Below are 10,458 nucleotides of genomic sequence, written 5' to 3'. Positions count from 1 at the left end.
TTTCCAACACTATTCTGATTGAACCAAGCACCCACTATTATCACATTACATCACATTTATATGAGTGATTATTTGATTAATGTTTATTTTTCTGCTTTGACTGTAAACTCCATGAGAGCAGGGTCCCTATCTGCTTTTGACTAGCATCACATTCCCAAACTTGCCACAGGCTGCAGGGGCTGAATATATGAGGAAAAGAGAAATCATGAATTGCTGGAAATTAATGATCCCAGACCTAAACCTGTCACTGCGCAGAAATGGATATGGCCAATGGTAAGACACCTGAGGACTTGTTCCATGTCCATTTGCATGTTAGTTAAAAATGACTGTCTCAGAGAGATCAGAAGTCCTCTTAGCAAGAAAAACTGGAACTATGGTGCCAAAAGAGGGACAAAATTTATTTGGTCAAAAGAGGGAACATAATATCTCACTCTTCTTTCTCTCCACAACCGAACTCGGTTTAGGGTTTGTGTCAGGGGTAACAACTTAATTCTCTTCCAAAGTAAACTTTGGATTGGGCGTTGAAGAGGCTAAAATTCAATTTTGTATTTGTGGTACAAGATCAATTACTACAGAAGTTTTAGAAAAAGGATAAGATGATTTGGCTATTACCACATTTTTATTCTTCAGACATAATCATGATTCTGAAAAAAAAATCATTATGTACAAGAATTTGAATTGAAATATGTTGTGTTTCTCAAAACTAAAACACTCAGAGTCACTCCAGGTGAACTAGGCTGCACAAAATAATCACACAGAGACAGAGATACCTTTTTCTTTGGGTCCTGTGAAGGCTCCTCTGACCTTAGGAGTCCTTAGAAAGAGAAAGCACGTGCAGAACCCTTTTAATGGGGGAAAAAGCCATTCAAATGAGGCAAGGGGTCAGGTTTCAGGGGGTTGAGTCTAGCTTCGTGATGTCTGCTGTCAGCAGGTTGACTGACATCTATGAAGACCACACCAAAGTCAGAGAAAGAGAAGGGGACACACAAAAGGAGTTTCCATGGAACATTCTATCCCAAACAGGGCAAAGGGGTAGGATTACAAAGGAATAGGTGAGTATAGCTCAACCCCCTTGGGTTACACCTATACCTGAAGACCCACCTTGCTATTGGAGCTGGGACAATACCCCAGTGACCATGAAATGTAGTGATTGGTCAGAGCCTCCTGCTTCAGGACTGGAAGGCATGGTCATTCAGAGCGACTCCCCACAGAAATAAAATTCCTACTCTGGTTTGGGAAAAATAGCAAGACATGTATTTCTATGTAATTATATGAAACAGTTTCAGAAAATTAAAAGCTTGATTTTTAAGAATTTTCAAATTAAACAGAAAGACAAACTTTGTGAGATAGGGAAATATATTCACCAAGAAGTCTAAAGTTAGTTTAGCACTGTTTTATAGATTTGATGCCAAGATAGGGGTTCACACAGAACATACTGCTTTCAGTTCAGCATCCTACATCATGAAGTCAGAGTTCCCTACACTGATAGAGGGAATGGGAATAGGCACAAAACATAAAAACTAGGAGGAGTCTAAAGCAATAATCTTCAAGTCAACAAGTATGTTTCACTATTACATATTACAGATTTTTAGGCATAATCTTGTCCTGTAGATTTACAGCAATAATATTGGGCCTATAGTACTCTAATCTATGTTGCTTAAAATTCATCAAATATTTTTAATATGATAACAGGGTGGAAAAGTCAAAGAAATGCTCTTTTTTCATAAGATCATATCCATGATTGACATGTTAACATTTGTTATTGTAAAAGAGGAAACTGACTTCTTCCCTCTATAAAACTAACTTTTTAAAAAAACGAACTTTTTGTTTTCAGAATATTTTTGGTTAAGGAAATTAACTTAATCTTAGTATTTTTGAGGGTTCCAGTGGGTTATGGAATATGAAGAACTTCACTGCCTTCAGTCTAATGAAATACTTATAATAGGGTCAGATAAAATTAAGGGGGCAATTAAACACCTGACAGCAATAATTTTATAGCCTTTGCTTGATTTAAGGAATACAATGATGATTAAGTAGTCATCCAGTGGTCGGGAATTAGCTTTAAACTCTCTGGCAATCATATCTAATGAGTAACATACCAAGTGTTCCAAATGGGCTCCCCAAAGCATGACATAGATAGGAATTTCAAATATTCTCTTGTGAATATACCTAGAATGAGAATTTGGTGTATCACAATCTGTGGCCTAAGGTTCTAGCATTCTGTGTGTCTCTATGATGATTGTGCTATCTCAATTATATGTGTCTTATTTCTATTTTTCTTGAAAATTTCTTAATCATTATGATATTAGGACTTCTCAAATGTAGCCATGGCTTGGAAAGCCCTTGTAAAAAAATGTTTGCTAAGCCACATATGTACTCAATCTACCCTTTGAGATTTATGATACTAATTACATGACTGATGTACTTTATAGATTAAGTGAAATCACCTCAATTTTTTGACCTTAGCTCATTCAGATCTGGCATGTTCTGAGTAATGTGGTTATTTCATTTATGCTTTAGTTTATGTTTTACATTATCACCACATCTTGGCCCATCAATCACTAGTGCTGTCTTAGGGAGATAAAAGGAAAGATGTTAAGATTTAGTGCTGATAAAGGAGGTCTGAAATTAGGATCTTACAAATGTAGTAGTAATGGAGGCATCTTTCCAAAAGTAAGATTGATCAAAATAACTGAGGATACAAGATAAAATTAGCATCAAATTACTAAAATTGTAACCGTTTTCTCACTCTATCCCAGTAAGACCAGTTAAATCTGATTTCTCACCAGTTCCTAAAGGACCAAACTTTTTCTTGGTTACAATATGCATAGATATATTCCTAAAAGACTAAATATAATCTAAATGTGAACAAGACAAAAAATATGGCATAAATGCACTAAAGAAGTAGTTCTTCCCCCATCAAAAAATACATAGTATGATATACTTGTACCTTTCAATTACTTCTATAGTGGTCACAAGGAATTTGTTGCTCATAATAGCTAAATTATCAAGGTTTTATGAATTATTTACTTTAAAAAAATCAGTGTTTGCAAGATTATCCCTGTTTAAAAAAATTAATGTTTCCATTTGACTGAACTTTGTAGAGTGAGTCAAAAAAGGGTGAAATTTCACCCATGATATTAGGAATTGTCTTAACACACAGCCTATGTTCACCAAAGCTTGGTTGCCATGGTTGATTTCTTATTGTGTTGCTTATAGTTACGGTGCAATAATTAATCGATCTGGTATTTCTTTACCTCCCAAAATTGTTTTGAGTTTTTTCAAGAACTAGTGCAGCTCATGTGAATGCCAGCTCTCATAAGTATCAAGGTGGAGGAAAATACTGGAATGGTTTCTGTCAAATAATTGTGCTGACTCTTCTCTGAGAGGGTTAACTGACCCTGAAGGAAGGTCTGTGCTTACCTCTATAGACCATTGTGCAGTTGAAACTGCTTGCTGACCTATCTCTCTCTTGCTGAGCTCCTTTAGGGTAACAGCAGCATCTTTCACATGGAATATACCCAATAAATACTATCAAGCTAATAATTTCGATAACACTAGATAAAAATATGTACAAAGAATGGACTATACGATAGCAAAATACAGAGTAGGTTTACTTTATAAACTCCTTGACATTGTGTGCATCAGATATGCTTTAAATTATCTTACAAAAATCTGTAAGAAAAATTTGAAGTTTTTGTAAGGAAGAGTCCACCTGGACCCTTTGTGTCTTTAAGTCAAGCATATTTCTACTTATTCTTAAGGAATTTCAAAGCCTTTGTTAACATTGATTGAATGTAGTTCAACCAATATTATTGAGTTCCTAGGACTTGTTCAAAGATGCAGTGCCCAGATCCATGACTTCAGAATCTCTAAAAGTGAGGGCTCATGTCATTGTGATTACAATGTATAACTCAGGCTGGAAGGCACTAATCTAAACAAAGATTCTTCCGTTATTTGTGAAGAAAATGAAAGCTTAAGTAACACATTCAAAGTCAGAGAAAATGGAAAATACAACACAAGCTTCCAGTTTCACAGCACAGGGATCTGACCTCCAGAGTGAATTATACCTAACACCAGTGGATCACCCACCAGCACCAATCAGTCAAGTTCATGGCACCGACTCATTCACACTCTTGCATGCCAAGAGCTGAGAAACAGAAGGAACTTTTACTTTTAGAGACAACAACACTCAAGATCATGATGAACTAATTAGGAAGACATAATATTCCTAAATGTAAATACAAAGAACATATAACATGAAATATATTTAATGCTAAAAACACTTGCTGAAAGAGCCTCAGGAATTCAGAGAAATGTAAATAACCCTAGAAAAGATCACTCAAGGAGGAGACAAGATTTAGCAAAATAAAAAACTTGAAATTATGAGTATTTAAAAGACAATGAATGACATTTCAAGATCTTTCCCTAACAGGCCAACTAATTCTGACAGGTATGCCCCTAAGTTATTTAGTATTGGTTTTATTAGAGAACATTTAGTAGACTTGGGAGAAATTTACAGCCCTTGCACAATTTTCAGTTGTAAATCAAAATGTAGATACAGTCATTTTATCATGGAATGATTAGGTCAATTGGAGAAAAAATCCAATTAAAAGTGAAGTGAGATGAGTTATTACTAATAAGCTCATTCAGCTATGAATAATACTCTTTCAAAATATTTTTCAGACACAGAGTAGATAACCTATTTAAGAGTAGATATTGATAACATATACTATGCTTCATACAAATATCATAAAAATAGAAATTTGTTTGATACTCAAGAGTATACCTGAGAATCAGAAAAGGCCAGTTTTCCATAATATCCAAATCACTAGTCATTCCATAGCCATCTTCTTTTCATCCTTCCCTTCATACATCTATGGAACCTGGATTTCATCTCTCCTCTGACATCATCCACATTTTGGTTTGGGTTTTAGATCACTGCAAAGTGCTTATTCTAGCACTTGAATACAGATACTGGTTATTACTGTGCTGTACACTCCCTGAAATACCCAATATTATTGAGAAGGTCCATGGTGAGTGACTAAGAGCACAGACTCTGACCTCAGATGGATTAAGTTCAAAACCAGACTCTGTCACTTACCAGGAGGATGATCTTGAACAATTTACTCAACTTGACTCAACCTCTATGTGTTTCAAATTCTTCATCTCTAAAAATAGAATAATAATAGTATCTGTCTCAAAACTTTTGGTGAGAAAATTTCAAACAGTTAATACTAGCAAAGTAGATATACCAGTGCTTAGAATACAGCATTTACTTAATGCATTTTGGAGGCTATTTCAGTATCCTACACTAGCAGGTCTTCCATAGATATTGTGTGGAAGGGTTGTTAGATGGGGAAATGAAATAGAAATAAAACAAAGTGATGAAAGAATAGCATATTCACCACAAACAGCAGGACTTGATATTTTTCCTGATCTACTTTAAACTTGCAATAAAATCCTAGATCACTTCTGTAAGTTCTCTTTGATCTTGAGAGCTATGAAGTAATTACATTAATACTTTCTACTCTCTTCCAACTGATATGAAGATTAATTCTATAATGATTTTCATTGAAACACCTGAAGATCACATTTTACAAGTATAATTTTTTATTTTTTAAATATCTCAATTTCTCTCCAATGTTTTACAAAAGAAGTGAAGTACACCTTCTGGCGGAATCCTCAAAGAGCTGAGTATTGTATTTGTTCAACTAGGCAGCCTTGGAACCTCATAGATGCTAACTGTCTAATGGTATAATTATAGACATCATACTAAAGGTTGGCATCTGCGAAAAGCACACATAGAGAAGACAGACAGAGGTCCTATCTGGAGACTGTAGTGAAAAGAACAAAGTATCGTGAAAGCACCTTTTGAGGAAAGTAGTATTGTCCTGACATATACTGAAAAATGCCCAAATACCACAGCATAGGTTTCATGACATTCTAACCTATGTAAAAGCATTGAATTGATGACTACTTGAATTCCAAGTGACCCCTTCTCTACAATCAATGTCATTAAGAGAGATAAACCCATGTGTTGTGGAGGATGTTTAATGCATGACCCACGGGAATAAAAATGTATGTCAAACACTGATTTATTAAGCAATTTCTGCAAAAGCTGCACCTAAGAGATACATCACAGAGCCTGTGTTATTGGAGGAGAATGTCCCAGGCTGCATGAAAGCAGCCCAGGCTTTTTGGATTTACAACTTGCTAAAAGGAAGATGGGGGAAAACCTGCTAGAAGAAAACCTACCATTCCATTTGGAGGTTTGATAAATTGGTGATTTGTGGAAAGTGCTCATTTCAAAGCCCACCGTGTTTTATTTTATTAGCTTATGCCATTGCCTGTCACATTAAACCACATGTTCTGCTGAGGAAGCTAACGGGAAGCTGCACAAGCCCAGTGTGTTTGCCTCTGGGATGCATTTTATCCTGAGTGACTTTCCCTTTAGCAGAAGATGACTATCTCTCTAGGACTTGATCTATACTCCAAACCTTTGCAAAATGATGCTAAATTATTCTGAATGACACTCTCCATCTAATTTCACTTCAAAGGGTTTCAAAGCTGAAAAGAGCCTTGGAGATCATCTAGTGAAAACTTTCTCATTTTATAGATAAGGAAATGAAGACTCACAAGAGCTGTGAGTCTTGGTAAGGATTACACACCCAGGACCTAGTAGTCTGGACTCCATTCTAGTGCCCAGGACTTGGACCAACATCCTATCCCTTGCTTGAGCTACTGTCTTCTTCAATTAGTTTGGATTATGCTGCATATACTGTACCTGCTTGATACTTAATTTATTCCCTGAAAACAACTCAGAATATTGGGAAAACTCAAACAGAAAACATAGCAAGCAGTGGTGTTGCTTATGATGACAACTTGGGGAAAAAGGTCAAAATTCAGGTTGCTCTTAAATATGCAGATAATAATATGGTTAAGGGGTTTGATCAAAAATGTTAGTTCTCGGTGGAATGAATCTGACCTAAATTTCCTATTTACATATATGAATATACCACAGTGAATCTCACCATCATCTATATCAACAAGACACTAATTTAAAAAAGAAATCTATAATAGCAGGTTGATCAGTAGAGTAGAGCAGATAAAACAAGGGGAGGGAGGAGGGAAAGAAAAGAGGAAATACTGGGGACTGAATTAGAGCAAATTATATTCCATGCTTTTATAATTATGTCAAAATGAATCCTAACATTACATATAACTAGAAAAGAACCAATAAAAAGGGAAAATGTTAGTTCTCAACCAGGTAACAGAAAAAAATCTGGGAGTGGGAGAAGGTCACTGAAAATGTTGTTTGCAAGGATTTTAAGACCATCTAATCTCATCCCATTTTAAAATCTCAGTTTATATCACTGACTCCCTTACCATTCAACCTGAAATACATGCTTAGTCAACCACAAGAATTTCTTTCATGCTAGTTAATCCTATTCTCAGTGATAAGTGAAAGGATACTCTAAATATGTTGGAATATGCAGTGCAAAATTCGCTTTACATAAAACCTTGTAATACCCATCAATGATTAATTTCATGTGTCTAATACAAGAAGCATATTAACAGAGAGCATTTCCCTTCTTTTATTTTTCTCTAAATATTTATCTATATATAAATAAATATGTATAGATAGGGCTACCTCAGTATTCATATACATCTATCTGTAGGTATAGTGCATGTGTGTGCGTAGTGCATGAAACACACGAATAAGAATGGTTGGAGTTTAGTACCTCAGGGAAACTGAAAGTGATATAGATATCACTTCCCCTTAACCTTGGCTTTGTTTCTGGAGCACAAAGTAGGCACGGTTCCACAAAGTAGACTTTGTGATTTTTCAAATCTTAACACATTAAGTCTATTTTAAAAAGCTCCAAAATTCTTGGAAGGGGCAATTTCCCAGTAAATAGTGAGTGAAAATGCATAATTTAATGCTAGGTTGTAAAACTGACCACAAAAGTAAACCTTGAGCCAAATTGGCTTTTATTTAAATTCACTTTTATTTGAACTTTAAGCACCAAGTTCCAGTTTTCCCAAACCCTTTGCCTTCTGATGCTTAGAGTTACATGAAACTAGGAGATCAGGTATCCCTGCAGGGTGGCATATCTGAGAATCAGAGCAGTACCATTTGAGTAATAGGAGAAGTCAGTACCTTCCTGACTGCTGTAGAGACCCAAATGTTCACCTGGACCAGTGGTAGCAAATTATTCATGTAGATCCTTAAAACCAAACTAAACAAGCAAACAGCAATCGGTTTTTCCTCAAGGCATAAATAATTCTGTAGGGGAGGAAAGATTTTTCCTTTCTCTTCCTAGGTTGGATGGCTGAGTCTACAAAATAAACTGATGATAGGGTGGATTAGCAGGAGAAAAGGCACACAACTGTATTAATAGTTAATGTGATGTGCATGAAAGCATCAAAGAATAAAGAGGTAAATACCGAAAAGAGTGGTGAGATTTAAGAGTTCAGGTACCACCTTAATGGAGGAAGGGGATGAAGAGGTAGATCACTTGGGGGAGAGTAAATGATTTTTAGGAAAGATGAATGGGCTCTTAGAAGAATATACAGGATATATGATAATTTGTCACAAACTATCAGGGTGTGATGACAACTTCTAGTGTACTCTCTCCCCTGGTTGGTAGAACTCCAGGGAAGGGATTGACAACAGTGGAGTTCCTTTGAAGGACGTCTCCTTAGGCAGACACAGAAGTTCGTGGAAAGCCTCTCCCTTCATTTGCCCATTTTTTCAAGTGCTACAAATAGTCAATATAACAACACGGCATGTTTCCGGGTAGCATGTCTGTTATGGTTTGGTTTGAAGTGGCCCTCAAAGCTCCTGTGTTAATGCAGAAATGTTTGGAGGTAAAAAAGATCGGAATGCATGAGCTATAACCTGATAAGTCTGTCCTAGTGGGAATGATGTGGCTGGAGGAGGTGGGTCAAGGGGTGCATGCCCGGAAAATGTTTGTCTTCTCTGTGGCCCCTTACCCACTTCTCTCTCTCTACTTTCTGGCTGCCACGAATAGAGCAGTGCCTCTCCACCCTGCCCTTCTGCCAGGATGTTCCATCTATAAACTGAGACCTCTAAAGGCATGAGCCTAAATAAACTTTTTCTCCACTAAATTGTTCTCAATAGGCATTTTGGTCACAGCAACAAAAAGCTGACTAAGACAATGCCCTAAATGTTTTTCATAGTCATGCTTGGAGGCAACATATTCTAGCCTCCAACAATATGTAATCATTAGGAGTTGATTATAAATATTGATAAACAAAAATTTAAAAAAAACAACGCATAATCCCATCACTTTCAGATAGGCATCATTATGCATAGCCCTCAGACCACATTTTTCCCTGAAAAGTAAATGTGGACCAAATTATATGCTTATAACTTGATTGTTTAATATCTCTTTAAAGATAGAAATATTCTGTGTTTTATGTCATTTTCAATATTTGTGAAGTATCCTCTGGTAAAGATGTTTGCTTTTATTTTACAAATCCCCTAATGCTGAATATTTAGTTTGGTTTCAATTAAAGTAAATGCTTCATTGAACCAATGTTGGACACTTAGTTTAGTTGCAATTCAACTAATTGCTGCATTGAACGTCGCTGAAGCTAAGTCTTAGAACAAATCCATAGTTTACCTTATTCCTTAGGATATATTTTAGAATTGCTAGTTTAGAAATATACTAATCTTAAACTAAATTTATTATCATTTGTAAACTGTTTTATGGAAAGGTAATATTAAGTAACTGTAGTCCATATAATACCTTCTATTTCACAATGAACTCTTGAATTTTCCATATGACGGCTTAGAACCCTCAAGGTTTATCACATCTTTCAGTACTGTCAATGCTGGCAATTATCATTTTGCTCAGTTTGGGCAATTAGAAGCAATAAATCATAACAGGGCATTGTCATATTATAAGTCTTCTCATTAAATGTAGCATTTAGAGAGTGTTTCTGAGAACAAGCACTTCTAAAGTAACAACCCTGCGCTGTTGAATATAAAGACAGATATAAAGCGGTCCATCCCCTCTAGAAGCTGGCATCTAGAGAAGAGAACAGAAAGCATCAAGCTTCCAAAGGACAAAATGAGGGTTGTTTTTTTTGTTTTGTTTTGTTTTTTAATTTTTTATTGTGGGTTGTTCAAAATGTTACAAATTTCTTGGCATATCATATTTGACACTTTGATTCAAGTGGGTTATGAACTCCCACCTTCACCCCATACACAGATTGCAGAATCACATCAGTTACACATCCATTGATTTACAAATTGCCATCCTAGTGTCTGTTGTGCTCCGCTGCCTTTCCCATCCTCCACCCTCCCCCCTCCCCACCTCTCCCCTCCCCTCCCCTCCTCTCTCTCTACCTCCTCCACTGTATAACCCTGAGGGTCTCCTTCTATTACCATGCAATTTCCCTTCTCTCTCCCTTTCCCTCCCACCT

Source organism: Marmota marmota, unplaced genomic scaffold (genome assembly GCF_001458135.2).
Source record: "Marmota marmota marmota unplaced genomic scaffold, marMar, whole genome shotgun sequence".
Taxonomy (NCBI): Eukaryota; Metazoa; Chordata; class Mammalia; order Rodentia; family Sciuridae; genus Marmota; species Marmota marmota.
Note: the sequence above shows the minus strand (reverse complement) of the source record.